Source organism: Myotis yumanensis, unplaced genomic scaffold (assembly GCF_028538775.1).
Source record: "Myotis yumanensis isolate MYYU_CA2020_CCGP unplaced genomic scaffold, mMyoYum1.0.hap1 SCAF_8, whole genome shotgun sequence".
Lineage (NCBI taxonomy): Eukaryota > Metazoa > Chordata > Mammalia > Chiroptera > Vespertilionidae > Myotis > Myotis yumanensis.
In genome coordinates, this window is record NW_027223759.1 from 20,345,420 (window position 1) to 20,363,361 (window position 17,942).

Below are 17,942 nucleotides of genomic sequence, written 5' to 3' on the forward strand. Positions count from 1 at the left end.
TATAGCCCCAGGTCCGAATTGAAGAAATATGGGTGTTTGTTGTTCCCCAGCCAAGGGTCTTGGAGAACTCATTCATTATCCCCCATGAAACATGAAGAGATCCTCACCAGATGCAGGACCACCACGTGGAGACATGCAAGTTGGATCAGTGTTAGGCTACCATCCCAGGGCCAACTTGCCATGAGGGCATGTGTGTCAAGTTCAGGAGACCTGGGCTCCGTTCTCAACTCCACTAAGAGTTAGATGGGCAGGTTGGACAAGTCTCTTTTCCTCGTGGGATCCCAGCTTCTCTCACCTGCAGCGCTAGGAGAATGTGCATGGGCTAGCCGCTAGCGTCATGACATGCTGGTGACAATCGAGTGAGAGAAAGCACATGTGTCTGGTAGGACACCTGCGGAACAGAAGGGAGTATCACTGAGCAGCTTTGTGTGGAGATCTGAAGACCCGCAGAGTCCAGCCCAGTAGGGGTCTGTGGTCACTGCCCACCTCTCCCCTATGGGAACTGTAGTTCAGAATTATAACTCATGTTCTCTGAGTTCTCTTCCACATTTCATGGGGAAGGTACAATGGGAGCTAAAGGAGAGAAAATATGGTTTGATGCAGGGCCATTATTGCTCAGGGGAATTTTGGAGTTTTGCAAGTTCTTGGTATGAAAACCATAGCTCCCACTAGAAATTCAGAGGGCAGGAATTGGGTTGCCAGAGTTCCTGTCTGATCTGCTTAACGCCAATCTGATTCAGGTTGACATTAGGACTGAGGCAGCAGATGGCTTCTAATACAGCCTGGGTGACTAATAGTGGCCAGGACAGAATCTGCCAGCCCTATGGGGCAGATGACTGTGGACAAAGTTTTATCCTAAGACGGCCCGAAGGGAAAGGTGCTGAGCTGAGATGTTAAAAACAGGGATTCAATATCATTATCAGAATTAATATTCTGCTCAAATCGAAGTCCAGGGAAGACAGCAAAGAGAAAGAGACAAAGAGGTAGAAAGTGGTTGGAAAGCTGACAAGGAGTAAAGGGATGTGGATGTGAGTGGACTGATGGTGTGAAGCTGGGCGTTAAAAACAAAGTCCTCATCTGTTTAATCCCATCAATGTCAAGGTTAATGGAGAAAACAGAACTGGCCTCAGGCACACATGCAGGTGAAGCTGGGCATTCCTTTTCCTTTCAGGGACTTAGGAAACTCTTGTGCAGGAAGGGGCTGCTTAAGCATTCTTTGGTCCAACCTCCTCACATTATAGATGAGGAAGGTGAGGCCCAGGGAGGTCCCACAGCTCATTAATAACACCTCAGTGCCTAGGCTGCCAGGATTGTGTGGCGAGAGATCATCCCTCTGCCTCTGAGGGCCTTTCTTGGGTGTAGGGTCTCCCATAATATTTGTTTTCTAAAATAGTGAGGGAGAGGGATCTGAGGATGTGGTAGGTTTCCTCCAGGGCCTATAGCAGTGGTTCTCTAAGCGTGGTTCTCGAACCAGCACCATCAATATCACCTGGAAACTGTTAGACATGAAAGTTCCCAGTCCCCCCTGGCCTAGTGAATCAAAACCTCTGGGGGCGGGGCCAAGCCACCTGTGTTTTAACTTGCCCTTCAGGTGACCCTGATATTCCCTAGAGATGGAGAGCCTGGCCTAGGGTTTCCAGGAGGGGCATGGAGAGAGGCCCCCTGTCCTCAACTTTGATTAGAAACCAGTTGAGACACACAGCAGAGCCACATATTTGGCTTTTAGAGAATTCTCTCTGTTCTCCCCTGTCCTCCACACCAGCTACAGTGTCCCTTACGTCTCCTTTCCACTGGGCACATCCCATAGTCACCCCTCTGGGCCTGTAGCCTTATCTGCTGGTCCCAGATAAAGAGTGAATTGGCCTAATCAGTTCGCCTCGCCTGGCTGGCTCCAGGGAGGTCTGCTCTTGGTGCCACTGCCAGAAATGGAGCAGCTCATGTGGTTGACCACCCCCACTCCACCCCATGGGCCCCTCACTACCACATCTCTCACCCAGAAAACAGCAGTCCTGGATTGGCTCTCCCTCCTTCCCAATCAGCCCCTAGCAACTTTATTCCTGAGAGAGATAAGGGGTGACTATCTAGGGCTTCTGTGAAAATTATAGTGGCAAAGCCTCTCTGTCAAGGTCAGGCTGTCTTATGGGTAGCTTCGCGGGGAGCAAGAGGAATTAGACTGAAACTCTCCCAGCCTGCCACAAAACTAAACAATACGTCTTTGTATCACTCAACAGTATTGCAAGAAAACTGACACTTACATTATTGCTAATGCCCTGCCTTTTTTGAGGCTTTGGACCATCTTTGAAGCCATTGCTTTGCTTTTTATTATAATGCCTGGTGAGGTAAATCAACAGGGCAAGGTCTCCCCACCATGCAAAGAGGTGGAAACAGGCTCAGAGACATTTGTGGGCTTTCCCCAGGCCCCGAGTGAGTCCTTGGCTGGAGCAGGGACCCCAAGCCCCATTCTTGGTGTTGTGGTGGGAACCAGGACTAATGCCCATGAAGGCCCCATCTGTGAGGGAGGTCTGCTAATGGACCAGATGTACCTCCCAGATGTTCCTCCCAGGCTCAGCCTGTGTGGCACGAGAGCTCAACTAAAGGGATTTTTAATCCTGGGGAAAATGGTTGCCATTCATGGCTGGCTCAAAAATTGGCAAAGTCTGCTGTGAGTGAAACCAAGAAGTAGAGCCAAAAAACAAAGAGGGGTTTCCATGAAATCCTGGGCAGCAGCCTTGGGGAGCACTGGGGCTGTGCCAGGAATGAGGGCGGACCAGGGCTGTCAGATTGTGTAGAGACTGATGGAGTGCTTGTCTGGGGTGTACTTGCTCTGTGGACCACCGTGGTTCTTTCTCCTCTCTGGATCTGAGTTTTTTCCAAAAACTCCTTACTCCATAACTGAAAGGAAGGTAGACCTGAGTGTGTGATGAGGAACCTGATAAACTGTCAAACTCATGGTAAAGGCAGAGGAGTCTTACTGTGGGAGACGAGTTCAGGATGTGGCTGTCTAGATGTCTGGAAGAAGCAGGGGCAAACTGGGAGCCTGGGGTATATTGGAAATGTCTTTTTCTTTCTAGGTATCAGGTGAGTTTTCTTGTGCAGAGCCTCCTTGGAGCAGAGGGATCCTCTGTAGTTGAGTCAGTGAGAGGCCTGGAGTTCTATCCCTTTAGCTTCTCCATCACCTCTCTCAGTGACTTCTGAGGCATCTTGGAGGAATCCAGGGGTTCTATGGAACCCAGTTTATAAACGTCTAATTAATTTGCAAGGTATTAGGCAAATGGGTGTATGAGTTCTTAGATGACTCCAATTGCTCCCTCTAAAGTCTGGCCAAGAACAAGTGGTTGAGAGGCCTGTTTATTTGTAGAGCCAGGCCTGCTGTTCCACTGTCTAGGGGTCAGTCTGGACCAAGGTGAGAGCTCCTACCCAGGCAGCCACCACCAGTGACTGGGGAAGCCATTTCCTTTAGAGGCTGGAACGGTTGACAATGCAAAGAAGTGAGACCAAGAAGAGTAGCTATTTTTCTGGATCAGCCTTTGCCCTCCTCTGTTTTTTCCTACTTGGCTCTTAATAACCCAGACTTTGAAGTGGTATTCCCACAGCTGCTTGACAGATCACACCCTTTGGATCTTCACCCTAGTACTCCTACCCACTTCTTTTCCCTTCCACCCACAAAGCAAGTTTGACAAACACCAAAGCCTGTTTCCCCCTACTGGTAACTCGCAGCACCCACAGCATACCCAGGGCCCTGGGAAGTCCTGCATGAAAGAAGCTTGTTTCTGTTTGCATAACCATACCTAACTTTTCTTCTAAAAGAAGCACCATTTAATATCTATAGATATTAGGTTCTGAGTCAAGTTCTTCCATCTATTAAGTCAACTCTGTTTACTCATAAGCATCCTCTACCACTGGGGTCATTCTTTGTATTCATTGGGTCTCTCTCTTAATAGGACTTAATCTCAAGAGCAGGAACTTGGTTTAATTGAGAGTAGTGATTAGCACACAGTGGACAATCAATATTTGTTAAATGGGATTTTTAATGAGTGTTCTGGGTGCTAGAGAAGGCAGCTGTCTGTCCCATGCCTTTACTTGTGCTATTTCTCCTGCTAAGAACATCCTCCCTATCTTCTTCTCTCCCCATTCCATGTCTATTGCTTCTCTGACAGTCTCTATGGAGTCTTCTTGGCTACCTACCACCTGTCACCATGTGTCCTTGGCCACACTCTCTTTGGACACCTGTTCTACTTTATCACCCCTGCTAACTTGGCTTTCTTCTTTGGGTAAATTAAGGAGAGCAGGTTCAATTCAGGGAGCAGCCTGAACTCTGGTAAGTAACTGGGTCAACCTGTTACCAGAGTGCTGAAAAAAGAGAGAGATAATCACAGGCCCTGCTCTCTGGGGCCTGCTGTCCAGCAGGGGTCAGCTCCAATTAGCCCCAAGAGCCCATTGCTAAATTTTTAGGGATTTTTCAAGCTCATTGTCAAACACAGCCCTCTGCTAAATGATGGTTGAACTGCAACTATATACTTGCTACAGATCCAAGAGTTTGGCAGCAATCTATGAAGCATTCTTTAAGAATCAATCGGCTACATAGAATTTATAATAAAGACTATTTTATATTTTATTATTTATTTGTAAATTGTTTGCTTTGTATCAACAAACTTCTTTATTTTATGTATCCTCCCCCTCCCCCACCCCTCCTCTGGAGAGCCAAATGTTAAACCTGTGTAGCAAGCTGTTGGCCAGCACCCTGCAGTGGGACTGTCCTAAGTTGAAGTACTTTATTAGAGGAGAGCCAAGTACTATGTGATCAAGGGGAAGATACATTTGCTTGGCCCCTGTTGGGTTGGAAAACTCTCAGAGTTGGTGAACTGAGTCTCAGAGCTAGAAATGAACTTAGAGGACAGGCACGAGGAGAACCATGGACTCCCTCACAATCACAGACTTTGCCAGTGGCAAAGTAAGTTTTAGAACCCCATTCCCTGGCACATGTCACACTGGCACACTGGCCTCCTTTATAATCTCCTGGACCCTGGGGTACCCCGTTCTTCTTCCTGGTTCTCATGGGCTCTGCAGATGTTCTCAGCTTCTCTCTCCAAGCCTTTCCCAGGAGGGGGCAGGGAGGAAGGAGGGGGAGGAATGGACAACATCCATATGAGCCTCAATTGGAGGGCATTCTGAGGCAACATCTGCCACAGCTGGGCTCCCAGCCACCCAGACACCCTTCAGTCACGCTCTGACAGATGTATCCTAATAAATCAGTTCACAGCAGGAAAGGACTTGGAGAGTTTCAAGTCTAGTGAAACCAGATCTGGTCTGGATGGATGGAGAGAAACAATGTCTGAGAGCACCAGGAGGGGCAGGTCCCCAGCCAGACCTGGGTGCTAGTGCTCTGAGGGGAGCCTGAGAGCCTGCTCCCCAGTGAGGATCTTCCTACACACCCTCCTCCCCCCAGGGTACTCTCTCATCCTCTCCATCCTCACCTGGACTTTTGAGCTGTTGACTCAGATGGGCTGTGTGTGTGAGGGCAGGCAGCTGTCCAGTACTTGCCCAGGTTCCTAGACCTGCAGCTTTGAGTCAGTGTGGCAGCCATTGGAAGGCTTCAGGGCAGGGTGAGTTGCTGTTGATGGGGTTGACAGTTTTGGGCATAGTTCACCTGTTGACTGGCTGGAGGAATTTGAAGCTTACCATTTTTCTCTCACCAGAGTTGGGCATTAAGAAGACCTGTGGTTTTCCAAACAGACATTCAGACATGCACTGGCTTACTTTCATGGAGCAAAGAATCCAAATATCTCCTTCTCAAGAGCTTCCCTTCTTGGCCACCATATTTCCTTTTCTTCTGGATCATGACATACAAGGGCTCTTCATTAACCTCTTTTAGTGAGGTGTCCCAGTGTCTCTAGTCCAGGTCCCCACACCATGAGGGCAGTGTGTAAGGTTATTTCTAGGGTCTGATTCAAATCTCTTTAACTATGGCCACAGAACATGCTTTCTTATGATGGGTTGAAAAGACCACGAGTCTAGGGTAGCTTGCTCCTGCTCATATAATTTTTATTTCTCAGATCCAGAGGAAAACTTAAGTCTTATTTCCATTCAACCTGAGGACTGCCACTTGTGATGTTGGGGGAGTGGTGCAGGGGAGAGGTGGGTCATTCAGGTCTATGGGCATGTAAGATGGGACTACTGAGCCTTGGATCTGGAAGGCAGGGCTTGGGGCCCATAGTCTAGGAGTCCAGAGAGATGGCTAGAACATCATTGGAGAGCCGGTTGGGAGCACTCTTTTCCTGGGCAGAGCCAGCTCACTGTCTGTCCCCTTATTGATGTGTGGACTCCAAGCCACTGCTTTCTAGCCAGGAGCCACATGAAACAAACCTGTCTCGTTACTCACTTCCTCGCCAGCCTACTGGGAGCTGATCGCCGCCAGTGAGAGGCCAGACGCCAGCAGGTGAATGGTGGCCCCAATGGAGGCTTACCTCACCCGGCTGGCATCGGGACTGACTCAGAGGACAGGGTCTCATATCACTGCTGCCTGTGCTCCCCTTGGCAGTTACCTCTTGGAGGACAGACCAGGCCAAGCTCTGCCACACTTACATAACAAGACCCGACTGCGCCTGGTGTGCCCGCACTGGCGAAGTCCAGGATTAAAGGCTGTTGACCAATAAAGATTTGAAATGCAATTTGTGGAGTGGAAAATGGGCAGGTCTGATGGCAGCAGGTATTGCTAATGACAGTAAGGGGCAAGAACTTTGTAAAGGCCATCAAGGCCTTTTCTTCCCTTATCCAGCATTTCCTACATGACTGCTTCCTCTTATCTCTTCCCAGAAGTAACAGCAAATCCCACTTGATGGGCATATATTCCTATATGGTTTTCAAGTAAATGTTCCACAGAGCTGTGCTGAGGATCATCTAAGAGTGTGGAAGGGGGTTGGGTGGGTATTGTCATTGCCGTTTACATGCTAGGAAGCTGAGACACAGAGGTTCAATGATGGCCCAGTTTGTAAGAGACAGAGAGGGTTCCAGAATGTGGTATTCTGATTTCTAATAGGGAACTATTTCCTCTGCAGCAGGTATCCTTCCCCTACTCCTCTGTCTTGTGTCCCATGCTTTGTCAAGCATCCACTACTTAGGTTAATGCCTGGTAGACCTGATAAACCAATTCATGACAAGGCTTTATTATATACTAGAGGCCTAGTACACGAAATTAGTGCATGGGTAGAGTCCTTAGGCCTGGCCAGTGATCAGGGTCTATCAGAGCCTTCCGGCTGTCAGCTGGGGTCTTCCTTCCCCAGCTGCCAGCTGCCAGCCGAGGCCTACCTTTATTCCGCGCCATGCCCTGGTGGTCAGTGTATGTCATAGCGAGCAATCAAACTCCCAGTCTCCTGGTTGAACTCCAATGGGGACAATGTGCATATTAGGCTTTTATATATATATAGATAGATAGATAGATAGATAGATAGGCAATGTGAAGAGTTAGAAAGATATTTTTGAGTGGGTTACAAAATGGTGACTTTTAATGGAGAATTTCCAGATTCAGAAAATAAAAATATGGATGTCTGATTCCATTTGAATTTCAGATAAATAAAAAAAATTTTTGGTGCAAGTATGTCCCAAATATAGCGCATATTTAGGATAAGCCATATCTTATACTAAAAATCTGAAATTCAAATTGAACTAGGCATTCTGTATTTTATCTAGTAACCTGATTTTAATGATCACTAAATTATGAGAACATCATTTTCATTATTACTAAGATTGGCTCTATATTAAAATATTGTAATTTGTTAGCCAGGAAACTATGAGAGCCTACATTATGCGTGGATTTGAAGTTAATTCTGTGGAACTAACTAGGGGCTTGGTGGAGATGGGTTGAACTAAAAGTCAAGGGATCCCGTCCAGTTTATATAGCCACCGCATTTCTAGCCATTGGCTTTTATTGTTTGATGGCTCTTTGTCACTCTCTTCTGTTTTTGTTTCATTCTGTTGTGTTTTTCAATCTTTTCTGCCCCTGTGTTTTAGTTTGTTTAATATTGATCAACCTATCTTCAAGTTCACTGATTCTTTCCTCAACTGTGTCGAGTCTATGGATGAGTATGTCACTGGTTTTCAGTAGCTCTATCAACTCTTTAGAAATGGATGAGGTCGTAGCTGTGATGGGATGGCCATAAGAAATTAGTTACTATGGTGAAGGATGTGAAGTCCTGGGAGAGAAGATTGAAGGAATTTGATCTCCAAACACAGCTTCTGTGAAGTCCTGTGGGGAGGGAGGCAAAGCTCCAGATGGGTTGAGTCTTTTCCAGCCCAAGCATCTCATCTACTGTGGTTTAGAAGCAAAGGGATGGGTTTTCTTGCTATTTTTCCTAAGGGAAATCCCACATGGAAACTGGGTAAAGCCTTGAGATCAATAAAAGGTAAGCAGGAAACAAAAAAAACATTAAAAAGAGGGTCAAGATGAGAAGATTTCCACCCTTAAGAAAGAGTCAGCTACAAGGGAAGGCTGTATCTGCTGGTTTGAGGCTGGAAGCACATGGCCCCACCATGGTCACAACGTTGGGTCAGGGAGCATTGCAAAGCAAGAAGATACTAGGTAGGTCCCGGAGATAATTGTCCATATTGTAAAGACTACAAACATTTTGTGTGGGACAATGGCAGATGTGCTTTGTCCATATTTATTGAGTGCCTACATTTATTGAGGTAACATAAATGTAGGAAGCTTTTAGTAAGTAATACCTGGAATCCTTTCCACAGATCTTTGCAGTAACAGGTATGTTTTTTTTAAACTTTATTTTTACTTTGGCCATTCAACTTTTAGCTTAAATGTCAACTACTATGGCAGGCCTTTCCTTAAAGTTTAACCTAGCACATCCCCTTCATCGTTTCACATAGTCCTATTGCAGTCATCCAGACCCAATATTGTCCTGTTTATTTGTTGGCTTATTTGCACATGGGCTGTCTGTTTCTTCTAGAATGTGAGCTCTCCAAGATCTGTAGCAGGTTTCCTGCCCCCCAATCCCTGCTGTAGTTCCCCTGTCTGGCAAATAATGGGCATTCAATAAGTTTATTTAATGAATGGAGTAAAGGAAACAGTTTTGCTGCTATACAGTGAACTAACTTTTGACCTAAAGAGGATACCAGAACTCCTTTTAACATTCTGCTCTGTTTTTGTCCAGTTTCTTGTTTAACAATCTAACAAGTATTATGCAAAAACAGAAGGTGGAATAGTCTCAGGCTGTGAGCTTTCAGAGGACCATGTCTGTGACATTTAGAGGACTGTGTCTGTGTAATTCTTTTTTTTACAGTGGGGACTTAACAAATGCTTTTCTGACTGATTGATTAATTAAGGTCTAAGCTCAGGGAGGCTCTGATACAGTGGGACATTCCTTTGTGACCTGCTCTTCCTCTCTCTCCTCCAGTTGTTCTGAACACCAGTTCTGTGTGGTAGAGGAGTGTTTATTTCCTGGAAACCTTAAAAAAAAGAACACAAATTCACAAAAGAAATATGCACAGGAATATACTTATTGGATTGAGAAAACCACAATTTCATATTTAAACTAATCCATTTGTGGCAATGCTTTGTGAAGCATATCTGTTACAGGAAATAACTGTGAGTTTAGACACCCAAACAAATAATAAAATCCAGTGTTGGCTGTCAGTTCTGTGAAGTCTCTCTCTGAGTGCCTGGCTGAGCTGCCAGAGGAGGCAGGGTCCTTTGCAGCTTTCAGGTCAAAGGTCTTGTGTCTACAGGTGCGAGGGTCACAACAGAATTTGACCTCAGATCTTTCTAAGCTAAACAGACCTGACTTTTTGTCCAAAAGTAATAGGACAAAGGAGTGTGGTGGAAGTAGTTGGGGGTGGAGAGCTAGAAGAAATTGATTACTTCATTCAGTTATTTATTCTACCACATTTATTAACCTCTTGCAAGGGCCTGCACATTGCTAAGCCTTATAGAGCCTGGCAAGATAAATCAGATAAGGTCTCTGACCCTGCATAGTGTGCTTAATAGAGAAAAGACACAGGTGTTGGAGTTGGTTTGGGGGTAGGACTTGGACTGAGATATATTGGTTTTGAGAGGCCAGCAGGACATTGAGTTGGAGGCACCAAGCTGTCAGTTTACCAACTATAAACAAGACTTTTCCTAGATTCACAAATCTAATGCCTAGCTAACGTTTTCTCCTGGACAGTTTAAATTCCATGTTTTCAAAGCTGAATTTCACCCCCATATGTACTTCCCTTCAGTTGTTCCCATTTTCTGTGAATGGCGCTGCCATTGAACCCAGCAAAAGCCCAGGAGCCTCCCTGACGCCTCCTTCTCCTTCTTTCTCCATTTCCCACTCACACAACCTCAAGTCCTGTTGATTTCATCTCTAAAATGTCTCTTGAATCTCTATCTTCCTTTTTCTTTCTGTTTTAAGACCCAAACTTCCATCACTTCCCATCTGGTCTCCTGCAACAGCCCCTCCTCTCAATAGTCTACTGCCCCTATTCTGGCCCCTGCCTCCATTCTCTCCAGGTTACACAGCAGCCAGTGACCTTTAAAAATATAAATGCCAGCCCGATCATGCCAAGGCCCCCAACTTCCCTGTTTGCAGGCTTCAGTGGATCCCCTTGTTCCCAGGAAGGTGACAAAATTTCTAACATAGTTTCCGAAGCACACCAGGTCTGACCCTTCTGGCCTTGCCTCCTGTTTTGACCACATGGACTATCCCTCTTTAGCCCCAAATTATTTATGCTAAAGGCAGGATTTCTGACTGATTTCTTGGGTTGGATAATTCTTTGGTGTAGAGGCTGCCTTGTGCATTGTAGGGTGTTTAACAGCATCCCTAGTTTCAACCACCAGATGCTAATAGCACCGTCCCTACCACTTGTGATAACTAAAATGTATCCGGACATTGCCGTGTGTGTGTGTGTGTGTGTGTGTGTGTGTGTGTGTGTGTGTGTGGTGATGGTGCGGGGGGGGAATCACCCCCAGTTAAGAACCGTTGTGTGCAACCATCACACCAAATAGCAAGTTAGCACAATGCTGTCCTTCGCCTTCACCCTCTTGTCCTGGCAGGTCTCAGAGGTACCTGCTGCACAGAACCCCCAGCAACTTATCTGCAATAGCTCAGCTGCTCTGGGTCTCTGACCTGTGGGAGGGTGACTTATTGTGAGAGGGAGGGTGGGACTGCCCTTCTTAAAGCCATAGCATCATCATTTTCTGAAAGCAGGAAGGGTTTATCTCAAAGCAGATAGTTCTTGAACTTTTCAGAAGATAGATTTCCATGCAAATCTAAATGCCAGAAAGATCTGAATAAATGGGATAAAATTTTGGATAAACAGTTGACCTTCATCTTTGGCTTTCTTCATATCAGCTTGGAAATAAAAGAGCCCATTTATCTCCCTCCCACTTCCCCAACCCCCATGAAGTGGTTCTCTTTAAATTCTGTTTATTCTCAGAAAAGGACTACTTGGGTAAATCCGGACAGATAGGAATTTTCTGTATTGAGGGCAGAAATGGGTGAGTGAAGAGGGTGGTGAGACCCTCCTTTCCAAAGAGTTTTATAGGAGGATTGCAGTGTCCTCTCAATGGATTGCACTTGTTAGAGGTGGGGATTAGTCTCGGGAGTCTCTGCTTCTATGTGGCTGGGAGGTTCAGCAGGACAAGGCAATACCAACTCTTAGGGACTGAAGACCCACATCCCTCTTCATACCACTTCTTACACTGTGACCTGCAGGTCCTTATTCAGTAAAAAAGAAACCTGAAACAGAGAGCTTAAGTGGGAAGTAAAAGAATTCTGACCTCTCCTCTAAAAGGGCTTCTGATGGGGGAGTAAATGGAAGAACAAAGTGAAGGGTGCCCCAAAGAACCACAGGAAAAACCAGTTTCTCCACTTTCTGAGGCAGCTGGAAGGATGAGGGAGCTAAGCTGAAGTTTCCCAGGCAGCTTGGAAGAAAGGGGAATCCACACATAGGGCTGAGTCTATTTTTAAAGTGGAGGTGGAGCCAAGTAACACTGTGCCCCCAAGAAAGGCGTGGTGACAGGTTACTGTCCTCAGGGATCACTCTCATAACTGCGTTCATCACTTCCAAGGAATTCAACAGAAGCCAGCAAAGCAGGAACTAATCTTATCTTCATTTACAGATCCGTGTTTTACACGTACTTTCATGGGGCAAACCCCAGTTAGGGTTTGCTGATGCAGTTTTTCTGTCCTTGCAGACTGGTTCATTGTTGGGGCTGAGAGTTGGGGAGAGTTTATGTGCAAGCCCTTGGACCGGTGCCAAGATGAAATAGAAGAGCTGGATTCAGTGATAAGGGGAATGTGGTAGGAGGGTGAACATGATCTCAAAGGCGAGACGGAGGAGACAAAAGGTGATTATAAAGGTGATGGGACGTTTTGGGCAGAGAAGCAGGAATGTGACCAGGCTGATAGACTGTGGGATGCGGGAGAAGAACCATGCAGACATGGGGAGAATGTGCAAATGAAGCATGGTGGCAACCATGCCTGGTGGGAATTGCTGTTTAATATTTTAACCCTGCTGACTTGGCTTCTGTCATTATTTGCTTGCTAAAACAATAGAAAAGTTACTTTGATTTTCTGAGCTTATATATGCTATCCCAATTGATTGAATACTCCATTGTTGGAGGTTTGAATATCCCATTGATTGTGATCTTACTGGTTATCAAAGCACATTCTTCTGTACCTGGAAACCAGGACAGCACAATTACCCTAAATTGCCTCAGTGGCTACAGATAATGCGTTCGGTTGACTCAGTGGTCCCAAGACCAGGACAGCACAATTATTCTAAATTGCCTCAGTGGCTCCAGATAATGTGTTTCCATTGATTCAGTGATCCGAAGACCCAATACTATAATTAATCTTTATAGATAACTAACTTGCTCAATTTCGCTTCTGTAACTGCTTTATGCAAACCAAGTTCTTCATTCCACACCCAAAGATGTAATCAATACCTTTGTAATATTTTCCTATATCAGCCTGATGTTGCCACCATTTCGGGACTGGGAGATTTGGAGCCATAACTCCCTCTCAGTCGCTGGCTTATTAAATGACTCATTAATTTGGTCTTGCATCCTGAGTATTTACTCGCAGTGTACATTACAACACAAATTCCTCACAGGCAGTGGAACTGGCCAGGAATTAATTTTTATTTTCTCATCAATGTTACAATAAAAAGAAGTTGAACAAAATGATGTTGTTCGAGGACCTGCTGTACCTGCCCCTGGTCAGACCACACTTGGAATATCTGATTTACTCCTGGGCACTGCATTTTAAGAGAGACACATTTAGACATTTATAAAGTTGGTTGAAAGAGGAGTTAAAGCAGGAGACTGAAATGTTATCAGGCATGTGGGAGGTGACCCAGGGTTTGTAGACCACTCCCTCCTCTTCAAAGCCTATTTATTTTTATAGCTTGATTGTTTCAGTGACACCAGTCAGATGCTCCTAAGGAGCCTGTTGGAAGTACTGAGACACGTTCTTTGCGTCTGGAAATTCAGAGGTCACAGGAAAACTTAGAACTTTCAGTAGAAGGGGGATGAAGGGGTTTAGGAGAGCAGAAACCAGGTTGAGGAGGATACGAAAGTGTGAACAGATTCAAGTAAACTCTGTGATCTTTTCTAAATCTGTAACTTTACCCTCTGTTCTCACAATTATTTACTTCTCCTTTAAATCTAGCTTTTGAGGGTCTTTAGCATTTGCTTTTGTCAAGAGGATGCCACAACATCTAGACTTGAATCACTTTTTTCCCCTCCCTATAGGTTGGTCTTGAACCTCTACCTGCTTGGTCTGGCTTCAGGTTACTAAACCAAGTTTTATTCCCCAAAATACTCTCCCAAGAATTAAGGATACTGGCTATGACTTGCCCTTTATCATATCTCCTTTGTATAGGTGTCATCACAAGATATCCTTCAGTAGCCATAAAAGCTGAAAGTGTTGAAGATGTCTCTCTCGACCCATATTTTTCCTCATAGTGTAATCATAAGCTTTAACGTGGTCTGAACAAGGTCTCATCAAAGTGGGACCTTGATCTTTTATCTTCATAAGCTTCTTCAATTTCTGGATGACTTTGATTCATGATCCCAAAGATAGAAATGTATTCTTTTTTTTATATATTTTACTAGAGGCCCGGTGCACAAAAATTTGCGCACTCGGGGGGGAAAGGGGGTCCCTCAGCCCGGCCTGTGCCCTCTTGCAGACTGGGACCCCTCAGGGGAAGACCACCTGCTGGCTTAGACCTGCTTCCCGGGGGATTGGGCCTAAGATGGCAATCAGACATCCCTCTGGCAGCCTGGCAGCCTTCGGGGGATGTCCACTTGCCAGCGGGGAGCAGGCCTAAACTGCAGTCAGACATCCTTAGCACTGCTGAGGAGGTGGGAGAGGCTACCACCACCAACGCTGTACTGGCAGCCATCAGCCTGGCTTGTGGCTGAGCAGAGCTCCTGCCATGTGAGAGCACCCTGACCACCAGAGGGCAGCTCCTGCATTGAGCGTCTGCCCCCTGGTGGTCAGTGTGTATCATAGTGACCAGTCATTCCTAGTCCTTCTGCTGTTAGGGTCAGTTTGCATATTACCTTTTTACTATATAGGATAGAGGCCTGGTGCACGGGTGTTGGCTGGCTGGTTTGCCCTGAAGGGTGTCCCGGATCAGGGTGGGGGTCCCACTTGGGTGCCTGGCCAGCCTGGATGAGGGGATGATGGCTGTTTGCAGCTGGTCACACCCCCTTCAGGGTGGGGGTCCCCACTGGGGTGCCTGGCCAGTCTGGGTGAGGGGCTGAGGGCCGTTTTCAGGCTGGTGGGTGACTGAAGCTCCCAACCTCTCCTTTTTTTCTTTTTTCTTTTTATTCTGGGATTTATTTACCTTCTATGGCTGTCACTGGAGCTGAGAGCAGCTTTAGCTCTGAGGCTCGGCTCCAGCTCTGAGACCTCGGCTGCTGAAAGCAGGTATCTGGGCTTTGTTTAGCTTTTATAATTGAAACACTGTTGCAACTCCAGCTCTGAGGCCCAGCTGGCTGAAAGCAGGTTTCTGGGGAGTGTTTAGCTTCTATAATTGCAACATAGTTTTTTTTTTTTTTTTTTAATATATTTTATTGATTTTTTACAGAGAGGAAGGGAGAGAGATAGAGAGTTAGAAACATCGATGAGAGAGAAACATCGACCAGCTGCTTCCTGCACATCTCCCACTGGGGATGTGCCCGCAACCCAGGTACATGCCCTTGACCGGAATCGAACCTGGGACCTTTCAGTCCGCAGGCCGACGCTCTATCCACCGAGCCAAACCGGTTTCGGCAATTGCAACATAGTTGCTTAGAGTGCAGCTCAGAGGCCGTAAGCGGCAGGTGGGGAACCTTGGCTTCCTCCATCACTGGAGCAAGCAAGCCTCCTGTTCGCTTCAGCTGCCTGGCTGCCGGCTACCATCTTGGTTGGCAGTTAATTTGCATATCGCCCTGATTAGCCAATGGGAAGCGTGTCGGAGGTACAGTTAATTACCATGTTTGTCTATTATTAGATAGGATTGATTTTTTACAGAGAGGACTGGAGAGGAATAGAGAGTTAGAAACATCAATGAGAGAGAAACATCGATCAGTTGCCTCCTGTACACCCCTCACTGGGGATGTGCCCGCAACCAAGGTACATGTCCTTGACCGGAATCAAACCTGGGACCTTTCAGTCCACAGGTCGATACTCTATCCACTGAGCCAAACCGGTTAGGGCAGAAATGTATTCTTGTACTCTGGCTCCTTTATCCTCCTCTCTTCATTCCTAATTCTATTCCTCCTTCCACACACCTTCTTTTCCTTTCTATTTCCTTTCTCCTTCACTTTTTTCTTACCATTTACATACATTTTTTTTACTTCCATTAGCTCTAAAAAAACCTTTAAAAATATGTACATCAGTAATATGTAAAAAGATTATCATTGCAGGGGAGAAACACCATCAGTGATTCAGATCTTTAATTCCTTTCCTAGATGTAATCACAGTTATTGGGGTTTGGGGTAAGCCCTCCATACTCTTGCTACTCAAAATGATGTCTGAGGAATGCCAGCATCAATACCCTTGGGTGGCTTTATTGAAATGCAGAGTCTCAGCCCCTCCTGTACTCATTAATTTCAGAATCTGCATCCTAATAAATTCTTTAGATGATTCCTATCCACATTAAAGTTTTAAAAGTGCTTCTGCTCTATATTAGTAGCTTCCAAACATTTTAGATTGCTCACTCCCATCTGTAAAAATGATTTTAAGTACATACCTTTAATATGTGCATATATGAATTATATATATGCTTTTCTATCAATATTAATTATCAGTAAAACTTCTTATAGACAACATATACTTGGATCTTATTTTTTAATCCATTCTGATGTCTCTGTCTTTTAAGTGGTATATTTGGGCCATTTACATTTAAAGTGATTATTGCTATAGTTGGACTAATATTTACCTTATTTATAACTATATTCCATTTATTATTCTTGTTTCTTTTTTTATCTTCTACTTTCCCCCCTCCCTGCTCTGTTTTTAACTGAGTCTCTTATGATTCTATTTTCTCTTTTGCATGTCAATTATACTCTAAAAAAGTTTTTTAGTGATTGCCCTGGAATTTGTGACATGCATTTATAACTAATCCAATTCCACTTTCAAATGACACTATACCAATTCATGGGTCATGCCAATACTTTCTAATAATGGATTATTCCCAATATTTTCTCCCCTCCTTTATAACATTGCTATTTTTCACTTATCTATATGCTATAATTACTGTACAAGTTGCTATTATTATGTTGAACAAATTGCTACCTGTTATACCAATGAAGAATAAGAAAAAATGAAACATTTTATTTTGTCTTCATTTTCTTCTTCTCTAGTGCTCTTTTTTTTTCTTTATGTAGTTCTAAGTTGAACAGAGCACATCTTATAGATTACTGCTCCTGACCAGGCATTCCCAATTTCACTGTACACAATAGAAATCTGAAGTTAAAAGCAAAGGAAAAAACAAAAACAGATGCCCAGGACTCACCCCCAGACCAATTACAGCAGGATCTCTGAGAAGGCATTTTATGTTTCAGAATCTCCCTAGGTTATTCTAATATGCAGCTAGGGATGAGAACCTCTGTTTGGGAGGAGGCTTTCTGATGTTTAATTTGAATCTCTTTTGCTTACAGTGGAAACTCATTCATTCATATTGTTTTCTAGTATAAGTAGAAAGTTGTTATCAATTTTTATATTCCAAACTGACAGAGAGCTGAAGTTTTAGCCATTAGAATAATAACTGCAAAACAATTTATAGCACACAAGTCACCTTCCACATAACATTTCATTTAAGCCTCACCACAGTGCTGTGAAGTAGGCATTATCTTCTTAATTTCATAAGTGAAGGAGTGAATGTTCAGAGAGTGTAAGTCACTCTCCCAAATTCTTGAAGCAAAGGTGGGGCAGAAAGGAAAATGGCTTTCAGGTCTACAATTCCATATGCTATGCTTTCCACTGCCCTAGGCTGCCTGGCTTTCAAATTTTATGAACTAATTTTCTTCCATTTCTCCCTGAGATAACCAGCCCATTTGGTTCTATGCCTCTGAAGGGTTTAACACCAGCATCACTCTCATGTCTTTTAAACTAAAGAGCTAGTTAAAAACTATTACCAGTCCATCAAACTAGCCACCTGGTCACCATGTCGCCTGGATTACATCTCACTTCAAACTGTAGGCATATGTGAGCCATCAGCACAAAACTGTTGCCTTCCTTAATTATACAGGCTTGTTATTGATCAACCATACTCCTGCTTTTTCATTGTGGATGTGTGTGTGCGTGTGTGTGTGTGTGTGTGTGTGTGTGTGTGTGTGTCTGAGTTATTGTGTGTATATATGTGTCTTTATTTCCCTTAAAAAAGGGCAAATTTTATGAAAAAAATAAACACAAAAACAGAGTAAGAAAAGTTACTAATTTACTATTAAGAAGCTTAAG